Source organism: Macaca mulatta, chromosome 3 (genome assembly GCF_049350105.2).
Source record: "Macaca mulatta isolate MMU2019108-1 chromosome 3, T2T-MMU8v2.0, whole genome shotgun sequence".
NCBI classification, from domain to species: Eukaryota; Metazoa; Chordata; class Mammalia; order Primates; family Cercopithecidae; genus Macaca; species Macaca mulatta.
Window position 1 is genome coordinate 165,234,719 of NC_133408.1, and position 13,811 is coordinate 165,248,529.

At 37.1% G+C, this 13,811-nt stretch overlaps 1 pseudogene; it reads left to right on the top strand.

The window, feature by feature from the left end:
- The first annotated feature begins 12,130 nt into the window (after positions 1-12,130).
- On the top strand, positions 12,131-13,561 carry LOC697352 (keratin 18-like; annotated as a pseudogene).
- Positions 13,562-13,811: the final 250 nt, after the last annotated feature.

Consider the following 13,811-nt stretch of genomic DNA (forward strand, 5'->3'; position numbering starts at 1 on the left):
CCAACTCAGCTGCCTCCCATCCCTCTAACAATTCCCTTCGGCACTTGGGTATTTCCAAACAGCTGAGATTGGCTTTTTACTTTTATAACTAAAATAACAAATGGCAGGAATAGATCTTCATTATTTGATGTTAGTCCCAACTAGATTTTATCCTTTGGGGGAGCAGAAACTGGGCTGTCTATATTTCATGCAACTCTTCATCATTAATGATGAAAATTGGATTTGAGTCAAGCTCCTGCCTAGAAATTAATTTAATGGTGGTAATAAAAAAATAGGTATTTGACAACTTACTTCTTCTCCTCCTCAGCCCAATAAATGAAAAAAGGACAGCAGCTCCATGATGGTGGGCTCCGGAAATTGGCAGACCCTTTATTCCATAGATACTGAAACCTGGGCACCTCTTTGGGGACCAAAGGATTCACGCAGGGAGAGACATTCTCTTGCACTACTATGGCTCTTTGACATTGTCTATATTTTGGGCATTGTTTGCCGTGATGAAGAACTAGCAAAGAAAAGTGGCCCTAAAATGCCCAAATCAATCTTCTTACAAATTCTTATGCTTGGCAAGCCCCTGTAGCATGGCTTAATCGAGAATAAATAAATAAATGAGATCAAAATCGTATTAATTAAGTAGTTTCTCATCATCTAGAATAAACCATGTATCATAAGAGAAAATACAAAATGTTGTGGAAACACAATGTGTATATCCCTTTACCTGGAGCAAAAACAGAGAAGTACCTGTGAAAACCCTGAGGCAAGAAAGGATTTCCAGTGCTTAAGAGTCTAAAAGAATCATCATCTGGATCTAGAGTGTGCCAGGGAGGGAGCAAGTGGTATGTTACGAGAGGGCAGAGCAGACAGAGAATTTCTGTCCTTGCCACGTCACCTACCTGTCCTTCCTTTGCTTAGACATCCTCTCTCACTTTTCAGACACACTCAAACAAACTTGGACAGCTTGAGCCCTCTAAGACATGCCTTAAAGCTGTAAAAACAAGACATTGTTTTAAAAGTGGTCTTAATTCCCTGCAAAATATGTTGCTAACACATGATGCAGGGTAATATATGATTTTAAGTACCATGAGAAAAACTGATTGCACCTTTCTCACTCACATGAAACGTGGAAAATTCTGATTCAACATATAAGATCTAAAATTCATCCAGTAGAGTGTATGTCATTTGTCCATATTAAGAAGATGAGTGCTCCATTTTTGTTTTATTAGCCATCCTTGCCCTAGAATGAGTAAAGGACTCAAGAATAGACCTTACTAGGAGGAAGAAGAAGCGAGAGAAAAAGAGTATAACTTCTCGGAAGAAGATAACAAATATTACTGGAAAGAGTTGATATGAAACCTGTGTAAAATTTTAGGTAGAGCCAGTTCTTGCTTGACCTAACTCCTTCACAGCATGGCAAGGTGTCCTAATGAAATATCATATACAATTGTCCAGTTTTCCTTTGGATTTTGATTTACATCAATGCTGAGGATGATTATCATCCCATGAAGTGCTTCTACCAGCAGTTAGATTCAAAGCTATAATCATCTCTATCTGATAAAATCTCTATAGTCAAATCTTTACTAATAATGACCTACAACTGACAATAAAAAATACACAGAAAAAAAGCCAAAATAATTTTAAAAATGCTTATCAGTATAGTAATACTGGCTTTGTTGAGAAATTTGAGGTACATGTTTTGTTTCATCCCAGATCTAGCCAATTAGTTCAGCTGCTTTGAACATACAGTTAACCTAAAGTAATATTTAACTTTTTAAATGTATACTGAACAAACTTTCAGTACTGGATGGACATAGTGATGTAATGCCTGTTATGAGGCTATGAGAAAAGCAAATGTGAGACCTCGAGGTGAAAAGCTACAAACTCATCAGCACAAAAGTGGAGATCCACAGTGGCCAAGCAGGTGAGTAGCTATCTTCATATGTGCAAGGCAGTTTTATGGCATCACAATGAAACTGGAATTTTGTGCATAAATATAATCATATATTTAGTTAGTAATTTATATGAAGAAATCAGTTGCTCTGAGTTAAAGAAGATAAAGAAATGAACATGTGCTATGATGCACATTTCAAAAATAAAACAGATATTTTTAATACAGGAGGACAATAGAAATTTACTGATGGTGTTGAGTAGCTGCGTTAGATTCTTTAAAGAGAGAAAACATAATAATAGCATTTTCAATATACCAGAGGCCGTAAAAAATGCTCGAACCGTTGTACATAATGGACTTTTCCAAAGAACCCTAGTTTTTAAAATTTGAGAATAATATTAGAAACCAAGAACTGAAGGAAAAAAGAGACCCAGAATTGGATGCTAGGTGTCCTCATTGTCATGGGGCTGCAATATATACATGTATATATGAACTCACTTATAGACATGTATCTACAGATATTTCTATATGTAACCATCTTTATCTGTATTAGGCCAAACGTGTAGTTCATACTGATATCTCCAATTCTGAACCATTATCACATGGATCATTTTAAACTCCTTCCCCTACTTATCTATAACCCCATCCCCAGCAGTGGGAAACCTGGCTCCTGGGGTTTACCAAACATTTACCTAACTGTTCAACTCCAGTATAAACATATAGCACTGTAAGAATTGCTCATACATATTCCAGTGGGAATCAACTTTATCAACTAAAGGGCAATGCTTATATACACTTCTTTTTTTGTCCTTTGTCTTATATACTCCATTTCCAGAGTTTTTCGGGTCACCATGTCTTTCTCACCCTCTTTAGTGAACGCTTTTCATATTTTCCTAATAAAGTTAGATAATTTTGTTAAACTCTGCTTTCTGTCCTGAGATCTTCTGACCTCCTATATGTTTTTAAATTTACATACGTTAAGGTTAACAGTTTGTGGAATGAAGCTCCATGAATTTTGACACTTCCATTGTGTCTTGATTTCATCATTGCAGTCTCATATAGAATAGTTTCACAACCTACAGTATCCCTCGTGTTTCACCTATTAAACCCTCTTCCCATGACAAGCTCCTGAAAGCCACTGATGTTTTTACTATCACCTCAATTTTGCTTTTTGAGAATGCTGTATATTAGAATCATACTATTTTCAGCCTTTACCAACTCTCTTCTTTCACTAGCAATCTTCACTTAAGATTCATCCATGTATTTTCATAGCATGACATTTCATTTCTTTTTTTTTTTCACTGAATAATATTCACTTGTGTGGATTTACTAAATGTGTTTATTTACCTATTGAAGATCGTCTTAGTTCCTTCCCTTTTTTGGTGATTATAAATAAAATTACTATAAACATTTGCTCATAGTTTGGAGATGATACAAAATTTGAATACAAAATTTGAATAAAGGCAAAGCAAAAGGTTAAAGCTGTCAGGAACACAGAAAAGAGAAACAGAAAGAAGTCTAAGAAGCTGAGTAGATTGTTCAGAATCTTCTAGGCATTGAGAATACAGATGTTCGCGTTGAAGTATTGTCATACTAGAGGAGATATTACAACACTTCAGATTTCCATCAAAACCTTAGATTCCATTTTAGGAATAAAGACCATGCCCCAGGATGAAGGAATTTGCCCTAGAACTAAATGCAAAGCCAAAATAAACAGACCCAAGCAAAGTGTAAAACAAAGTCTTCATGTGAAGACAGCAAAACACCAGTCATTTAACTGTCTGCTAGAAAAACAATAATTTTCCTTGGAAATATTTTAAAAATCAGAATACTTAAAATGTAACTTTGCAATGTCCAGTATATAATAAAAAATACTCTATGTAAGCAGAAAATAAACACATAAACAAGAGGATTAAGAATAAAAGAAAAACAAATGACACAGATGTTAGAACTATCAGAAAGAGGCTATACTAACTATTTAAATATGTTTATGTTTCTACAGTTAAAGGAGTATATAATAAAGTATATGGAATATTTTAGAAAAGCTATAGAACCTCTAAAATAATGAAATACAAACAGAAATGAAAAACACAGTACTTGAAATAAAAATAGTTCAGTTGGTGAGCTTGACAGAAGAGACACAATAGAAAAGGCCATATAGAAATTATACAAACTAAAGTCACACAAAATATTGAAATAAAATATGTTTATTCCTTCTAGATTTTATAAATGATTATCAAAATTATTTTGTCAGTTGTGCTTAGAGACTAATATCTGATTTGAGGCATAATTGAACTATATATATTCAATGAGGACTGAAACTTAAGATAAATTCGTCCTTCTAGCTATAAGTTGTAAATGCCAAATATAAAGTACAACATTACAAAAAAATCATAAAACTTTCTACAATATAGTGGTGTTTTATTAAGTCAATCCTAAAATTTCATTATTCTGAAAGCCACTTTTGGCTGTAAGATTTAAGTTTATTGTTTGGCTCACTGGTTGTTAAATTTCAGCACTATGGAAGGGAAACTTTTAAAAATGAATTGTAGAACTAGATTCTGACATTTACACATGATTTGTGTAGACAAACGTGTAGTAGGGGAAGTAGGAAAAATGTTCTTCCTGCTGGGCATTCACTTGCCAGGGAATTTTATAATAATTTTCTGGCCAATCTTCTTCACAAAATGAGCAATGCATGAAGATCCAAGGTTTTGAATTTCATGTACTCTCGACCTAAATTTTGAAAACTTACTGGATAATTTTTAACAACAAAATAATTTAATTCTATTTAAACATAAAATTTATCTTGTAGTCCTCTGAGTATAGAAGTTTATTGTGAGATATGAATCTAAACATGAACTACGAATGCTTAAAAATCAGAGATATGGAGATTATAATAAAATGAAGCAACTTTTATTTTAATGGCTGGGGGTACTCCTCCAAAGATGTTCACATCTTACTCACTGGAATCTGGGAATACATTAGGCTACATGACAAATGGAAATGAAGATTTTGGTGGAGTTAGGCTACTAATCAACTGATCTCATCCTGGATAATTTTAGTGGGCCCAATGTAAATACAAGTGTTCTTATAAGTGGAAGAGGGAGGCAGAAGGGTCAGAGAAAGATCTAAAGACGCTATGCTGCTGGCATTGCAAACAGAAGAAGGGGCCACAAATCAAGGAATGCAAACAGGCTTTAGAAGCTGGAAATGACAAGGAAACAATTCTCCCCTAGAACCCGCAAGGGAATTCAGCTCTTCTGACACTCGGTTTTAGCCTGCCAAGAGCCATTTTGGATTTCTGACCTCTAGAACTGTAAGATAACCAATTTTAGTTGTTTTAAGCCATTAAATTTGTGATAATCGGTTAAAGCAACAATATGGAACTAACACACTGAGTCTGCATGTTGACTAAAATAACCCCAACTTTTAAAAAAGTTCAAACTTTTAGGAGCTTATTTTCCAAATAAACAAGTGAGTTCAAGTAAGACTATTTCACAGAATAGAACATGATGGTGTTGTTTTATCTGGGATTACAAGCTTAATAAAAATTTAAATGGTGAACATGTATGACACATTTTCAAGATAGAAAACATCACTATAAACATTTCTGGCATGTTGAAAATAACATGAATCATGCAAAAAATTTTGCATTTAGTTACAGTTTTACATAAACTACACAAAATTGTATTAATCACTAATCAAGCACAAACGTAAAATCAATGGATACTTTTAGATTTTGTGCCTAGCAGGTATAATGTATTACAACTAACTAAGCTAAAAACATCCATCTATAACTAATATTTTCAAATATTTCTTCTACATATAAATTGTACTCGTCAACTAATGGACCATTTGATGACTTGTCAAAACTATGTAAAACACTGTGTGAAAATCAAAGCTTTTATTTTAAAAATATCCCCTGTTCCCCGGGCGAGGTGGCTCACGCCTGTAATCCCAGCACTTTGGGAGGCCGAGGTGGGCGGATCACGAGGTCAGGAGATAGAGACCATCGCGGTAAACTGGGTAAAACCCCGTCTCTACTAAAAATACAAAAAATTAGCCGGGCGTGGTGGCAAGCGCCTGTAGTCCCAGCTGCTGGGGAGGCTGAGGCAGGAGAATGGCTTGAACCCACGAGGCGGAACTTGCAGTGAACTCAGATCGCGCCACTGCACTCCAGCCTGGGTGACAGAGCGATACTCCATTTCAGGAAAAAAAAAAATTTCCCTGTTCAGCTTTTTTCAGAAAATGTCACTTTTATTTCCAATTTTGTAGTTTAATGAAAAATTTTCTTTAATCATTGAAATACATCTTTCCTATATACTTAAGACATTCCATGAAATACCTACAATATTTAATTTTTGTAAATTACATTATTTTAATTGAAGTAGGATTTTGTCAGCATTAAAAAAGAAGACAAATAATTAAAAAATTTAAACTATTGCTGATGACTCAAAGTAATACAGATGTATCTGAAAGTTTATGCTGAATCTCTTTTCTTTTTTTAACCACATTCAACCAGTGCAGAAGTACTTTGGGTTGCGTTTTGAAATAATGAGTTGTAAGATTAATTTATTAAAGATTTTTTGGAGTGATTAGGGAAGAAATGACATTACAACGCAAAGCATTTAGCAATTCACTACAAAAAATCCTCATGTTGTTTTCCCTCCATGCTTCCAGCCATCTCTTCTTTCCTTCTAACTCTTTTCCTCTATAGTTTTCTCTTCAATTTTCACATTGGATTCTTTAGGTACATTACCCTACTAAGTAAATAAAAGATAACTGGGTTCCCATTCTGTTTAGAAAATAGAAGCTATGGTCGGTCGCGGTGGCTCACGCCTGTTATCCCAGCACTTTGGGAGGCCGAGGCGGGCAGATACGAGGTCAGGAGGTCAAGAACAACCTGGCTAACACCGTGAAAACCTATCTCTAGTAAAAATACAAAAAATTAGCAGGGCATGGTGGCAGGCGCCTGTAGTCCCAGCTACTCTAGAGGCTGAGGTAGGAGAATGGCGTGAAACCAGGAGGCCGAGCTTGCAGTGAGCCGTGATCATGCCACTGCACTCCAGCCTGGGCGACAGAGCAAGACTCCATCTCAAAAAAAAAAAAAAAAAGAAAAAAATAGAAGTTATTTAAAAATAAGACATATATTCTCCCTTAGTAAATATTTTGTTCATTTCTTGTCACAACAGGATACTTTGAAATCAGCCAGCTTTGAAAGCTATAACATTGTGAAAATAAACATCTTTTCCTGTCTACAGAGAATTAGTTACATGCAAATCCAGAATTAAGTGGAATTAATACGTGCTTTCCTATGTATATGCTATGCTATGCACTGAGGCGAAAATGGAGTGTGATTCCTAATGCTGTTGCTAAGGGGTTCTATGGCTTTTTGAAGCCAGTTGATCACTTAAGCCTCAGTTTTATCAGCTTTAAAATGAAGGGGCTGACCTAGTTGGTCTCTAGGGCAGTTTACTGCCAGGAGACTCTGTAATACTTAGAGTACGCAGCCTAATCCTTGCCATCGAGGCATTTTTCCTTCCTGCTGGGAAAGCAAATGCCAGAAACTCTCATCAAGTAGCACATGATGAAGTGTAACACCTACATGAGCAAAATTTGAATTAGATGTTATAGCAGATATTTGGAAAACTAAACTTAACCTCATCTTGAATGATAAACTTGAAGCGTTAAATACTCCTCAGGCAAAAGAGAAGAATGAAGTCAGCATAAGCATGTCATTATGAAAAGATTGTGTTCGAGTTGGCTTGTCTAAAGCACAGTCCACACTGTGAAGCTATGGAATACAAGTTTTGATTGGCATGGCAGAGTCGGAATTTGTCAGATATGAAATAAGAGCAGATAAATCCAGATTTACTTCCATAACCAGTAGAAAGCTATTGAAAATTGTTTAAGAAAGGAATAATATGAAAACAATAAAGAAAGCCTGACAATAACATACAGATCTAAATTTGTAGGGGAGAAGAAAGAGAGGAAGAAAATGGAAGTGAAGAAAAAAACAGTTAAACAAAAATTTTGTTACATATGTGGTGAATGTAAAACATTGTATTATACATAGCAGGAGGTGCCCCCACAATATACCTGTGGAGATATCAGCATATCTGTAGAGTGTCAGTGTAACTGTAGAGATACCTGTAGAGACACTCTAAATTTGAAATAATAAGTTCCACAATTAAAATGGAGACAGAGGTAACAAAAAGAAAGAGATAAATGTAAGGCATGTTTTGAAGTGAATTCTAAAGATTGTATGATGCCTTGATTGAATAAGATGGAAGAGCAATGAAAGATGACAAGGATGTATGAAACTGTGATTGGTGAAATGATGGTGGTAATAAGGATGAAAAGGAGCTCAGGAGAGGGAAGGATTTTTGGAGAGAAGATAATAAAACACATTTTTATATTTTGGGAAAGACAGAATTGTAGGAAAATACTAAAAGGACACCTGAAATTACTGACTCAAAAATACATTGAGAAATATTTTATTCATTTATGTCTATTTATGTTTTTTATATCATGAAGATTATTTCACTTATAAACTTTAATAGTACTCCTTAAAACATTTCTAATAATTTCTAATAATATGTACACTTACATACATATATGCACATGCACGTGCATACACACAGACACATACTAAGGTCAACATCCAAGTCATAAAAAAAGAACAATTATTTTGCATAAATTGCTAATTACAATTATTCCCTGTTGCAAACCCGAATCTACTACTAGAACCAAAATAGTCTTGTCAGCATAAATATAGGTTTTGAGAAAACTACAGGTGAAGAAAAACAAAAATGAAAAACTTAAGAAGAAATCTAGCTCTTATGTTTAATTTGCAATGATAAAGTCACCTCTAATACTTTTCTCTTGATTTTTAAGCGTCGAGCATTTAAATTCACATTTCATCAACTCTATAATAAAATAACTGGCAATATTGTATTCAGAAATAGAAAATTATTCATGGATTTTGTAACTAGAATTTCTACCTAATTCCAGTCTCTTATCTGCATCAGAATTTGATCTTCGGAGAAGGTATTGTGTGAAATTTGCACATCCAAACTCATTCTCTTTATAACACCCATCTCCATTCCTCATGCCTTTCATCTGCTCTAGGCAGGCAGCCTCTTTAACTGTCACTTGGAAGAATTCCTTAATCATCATAAGGCCCATTATTTGTATGGAGTCTGGCAGCCCCAAGGGAAAGGACCTAAACTTACTCATGCTGGGGAGAATCATTGCATGGAGACAGATTTGATTCAAGATTTTATGGAAAAAGTCAAAGAAGAGTCCATGAAACTTCTGAAAGAATATTGCCATAGTGATAAAGAAAAATGATAGTTCTCTGAAGAAGGTTCCAGGGGCAGAGTGAATGATGCCTGTTTGTGCTGAGTGAAGTTGTGACTAATAATGCTGGCCTAGTTCCCTCATTCCTCACTTTGACAAGAATGTGAAAATGCTTCTGATGGGCTAGAGATAGACGCCAACACAGGAGATCGGGGGCAAATGGAGAAGAGATCGTGATGGCAGAGAGAACAGAGCTACACGTTCTGCGTAGGCTTTACCAGCCAAACTATGTGAACTGTAGGAAGGATTAACATCAGTCTTGGCAATGGCTTTTGGGTAACTGCCTGTAGGAAATCATCCCAATGTTCATGGAGAAATTAATGGAGCAGTAGTAGATAACAGAGAAGAACCACAGGAGAAGTGCTGGAATAAAGGGTCTGTGGAAACACAGCCAACTTTCTATATTTACAGAAAATCCTAACAAGAGAAATGAATTTCTATGCTTGGCCAATGGATGACTTTAAGTGTCTCTAAGAATAACCTATTGAAGTGACCTTAATCCTGAATGATGGCTGAGCTAATGTTTCATAATTTTTGCTTCTCTTGCTTAATGATTTAAACCTGTTTTGCATATTTTATCTGCTCTGTTTATACCAGGAAAACAACTATCACCTCTACATTTATGTCTAAAAACATTAATACCCCTAAAAAACCTGTCTTTACTTTTTATTAACTAGAAAGACAGCAATTTACACTTTGTACTGAAGTTATAGTGGTGTAAGTATAAAATAATGAAATTGGGCTTATTAAGTCACAAAAAGACATTTATCTTATTCCTTTAGAGTATTTGCATGCAATTAGCAGACATTTTTTGAGTTAGGTCTGATACTTGTAATACCCTTCTGTTTAATGTCAACCATAGTTTATGTTAGTCTTAAATGTGCATTTCTATTGCACAAAGATATTTTCAACCCAAACTTCAGTTTAACTATCAGGACTATAAGTTATAAATGCACATTGGTGAAGCTTTTATTTTGAATAAAAATGCTAGCTTAAGTCAATCAAACATTAATTATTGAAATAAAACTTTCATTAATTGATATAGTGTTAAATGTAATATTTAAGTAAGCTTAAGAAATCTTCATTTGTTATTATTCTTAGTTACATTTCCTGCAAAATTAAACTTCTTCAGTAATTATTGTAACTATGAGATGGATGTAGTTCTTATTACATAAAGCTGAATTTTCAGACTATGTGAATAAGATTGGGAGGCTGTAACAAAGATGATTCCTATCTATTATTTCTTATTCAATTTTCGAAACGCTTTCTTTCCTGAAAGCAAGAAATCACACACACACAAAAATTCTCTCTTCTCCCACTGAGGTAACAGATAAAAGTGTGCCTTAAAATAAAACTGAAACTCATAGCTTGAGGAGAAAACAGACTCTTTCTCTAAATACACACACACACACACACACACACACACACACACACACACCCCTCACAAAATAATGGGTTTTTTGGAGCAGTATAATCTGTTCTAGTTACAATCATTTAAATTTCAAGAGAGACCTCTCCAACTAGTTCTGGCAAAAGAAAAGGGAAGATTTATCTTTTAAAATAAAGATGTAACAGGCAATTGTACAGTTACCAAATAATAAGAAACACAATCTTATAGGGACTGAAACTAAGAAGTAGAAAAACAAGGCTTCTCTTGTCGTCTCTTAGGGGCTGCATGATCTCCCTGATCTCAGCATGTGTGATTCTTACTCTTGCCTTTCCTTACTGCTGACTTACTTTACTTTCCTAGTCTTTAATAACTTCTGCTTGCAGGTGGCTTTGACTTGCTAGCACACCAGCCTCACCCCTGACTGCTTCATGCACTTTCTATTTTTTTCTCTCAGGTGTGACCTCATAAATTAACTGTGTCAAAACTCCAAGATAACTGTCATTTACCTCTGATTTCTCCATTCAAATTCCCAATAAAGCAATCTAGGCGAATTATCATTTTTTTAAAGCTGTAGCGTAGAAGATTTCTCCTGGCCCAATCACTTGAGGTGAGTTAAGGTGACATTGGGTTCTGTGACATGACAACACCTCAGCCAGGACAGGAGGTGGAATTTCTCTGAAAAGGGAGTAGACAGAACTGGCACCCAATAATAAAACATAGGTATGAAAGGAAAATAAACTGAGGCAAACCTGTCTCCCATTTCATTCCCAAATAAGACAGCCGCACTTAAAAACTAACAACAACAACAACAACAACAAAACACTACATATTTCCCTCACAATTTGCCCATTAGGAAATTCCATGTGAGGCTCAAGATCTTTACCCTAAAACAGTTCTGTTGAATTTCACCCTGGCAATGTAAATTGATGGCTCATCTTCACAGGTGTGGAACAAAGAACTCATAGTCATCCCTCTAATAGCCTGAGACAAATGCCTATCTGATTACTTCCTCTGCCCTACATTTATTTTATCATATGTAAAAATGCAGATTCACTGAGCCAGATGAATGCATAAGTGACTATTTATCTTTTCCTCACACGTGAATGGCTGATCAGAGGCTCAAAAGAATGCAACCGTTTGCCTCATCTACCTATACCTTTTAAATATGTCTTGCTTCGTCCCCTGTATTCACCCTTTCCCCTTTAAATATTGAAGCTCTCAAAATCATCACTGGAGAAGCATGGACCTGTTTCCCGCATGTGCATCCTTAACCTAGGCGAAATAAAATTTTTAATTGATTGAGACCTGTCTGATACTTTTCTTGGTTTACATAGGATAAAAAATTATTACAGGTTTATCTGTTACACCATTTTCCTAGTCATTGATGAGAGAAAGAAGATGTAGTAGGTAAAGCACTAGATTTAAAGACATGCAGATCTCATGTATCTGGGACTGAATTATTTATTTATAAATTAAAATAACAGGTCGGCAAAGCCTGAGTCCTGTCGTCTCGCCTTCCTCCCATACAGCATGAGCTTCACCACTCGTTCCACCTTCTCTACCAGCTACCGGTCCCTGGGCTCTGTTCAGGCGCCCAGCTACGGCGCCCGGCCGGTCAGCAGCGCGGCCAGTGTCTATGCAGGCGCCGGGGGTTCTGGTTCCCGGATCTCCGTGTCCCGCTCCACCAGCTTCCGGGGCGGCATGGGGTCCGGGGGCCTGGCCTCAGGGATGGCCGAGGGTCTGGCAGGAATGGGAGGTATCCAGAACGAGAAGGAGACCATGCAAAGCCTGAACGACCGCCTGGCCTCTTACCTGGACACAGTGAGGAGCCTGGAGACCGAGAACCGGAGGCTGGAGAGCAAAATCCAGGAGCACTTGGAGAAGAAGGGACCCCAGGTCAGAGACTGGAGCCATTACTTCAAGATCATCGAGGACCCGAGGGCTCAGATCTTCGCAAATACTGTGGACAATGCCTGCATCGTTCTGCAGATTGACAATGCCCGTCTTGCTGCTGATGACTTTAGAGTCAAGTATGAGACAGAGCTGGCCATGCGCCAGTCTGTGGAGAACGACATCCATGGGCTCCGCAAGGTCATTGATGACACCAATGTCACTCAACTGCAGCTGGAGACAGAGATTGAGGCTCTCAAGGAGGAGCTGCTCTTCATGAAGAAGAACCACGAAGAGGAAGTAAAAGGCCTGCAAGCCCAGATTTCCAGCTCTGGATTGACTGTGGAGGTAGATGCCCCCAAATCTCAGGACCTCGCCAAGATCATGGCAGACATCCGGGCCCAATATGACGAGCTGGCTCGGAAGAACCGAGAGGAGCTAGACAAGTACTGGTCTCAGCAGATTGAGGAGAGCACCACAGTGGTCACCACACAGTCTGCCGAGGTTGGAGCTGCTGAGACGATGCTTACAGAGCTGAGACGTACAGTCCAGTCCTTGGAGATCGACCTGGACTCCATGAGAAATCTGAAGGCCAGCTTGGAGAACAGCCTGAGGGAGGTGGAGGCCTGCTACGCCCTAGAGATGGAGCAGCTCAATGGGATCCTGCTGCATCTGGAGTCAGAGCTGGCACAGACCCGGGCAGAGGGACTGCGACAGGCCCAGGAGTATGAGGCCCTGCTGAACATCAAGGTCAAGCTGGAAGCTGAGATCGCCACCTACCGCCGCCTGCTGGAAGATGGCGAGGAATTCAATCTTGGTGATGCCTTGGACAGCAGCAACTCCATGCAAACCATCCAAAAGACCACCACCCGCCGGATAGTGGATGGCAAAGTGGTGTCTGAGACCAACGACACTAAAGTTCTGAGGCATTAAGCCAGCAGAAGCAGGGTACCCTTTGGGGAGCAGGAGGCCAATAAAAATTTCAGAGTTCAAAAAAAAAATAAATAAATAAATAAAAAATAATAATAAATAAATTAATAAATTAAAATAACAATACTGCCTCAGTGATATATAATACGTAAAAATCTTAATATGGTCTTGGATCTGCTCTAAATGCTCAACAATGCAAAGTAATTTTCTACTTTTCCTTTCTATTTACTGAAAAATAGATCTCTAAATCATGGTGAATAGCTTTGGCAACTCCCAATATTTTACGTCTTAAGAAAACTACAGTGAACTTTAATTAAAAAAAAAAATCTGCCTGTGAGTACTTTTTAAATATTT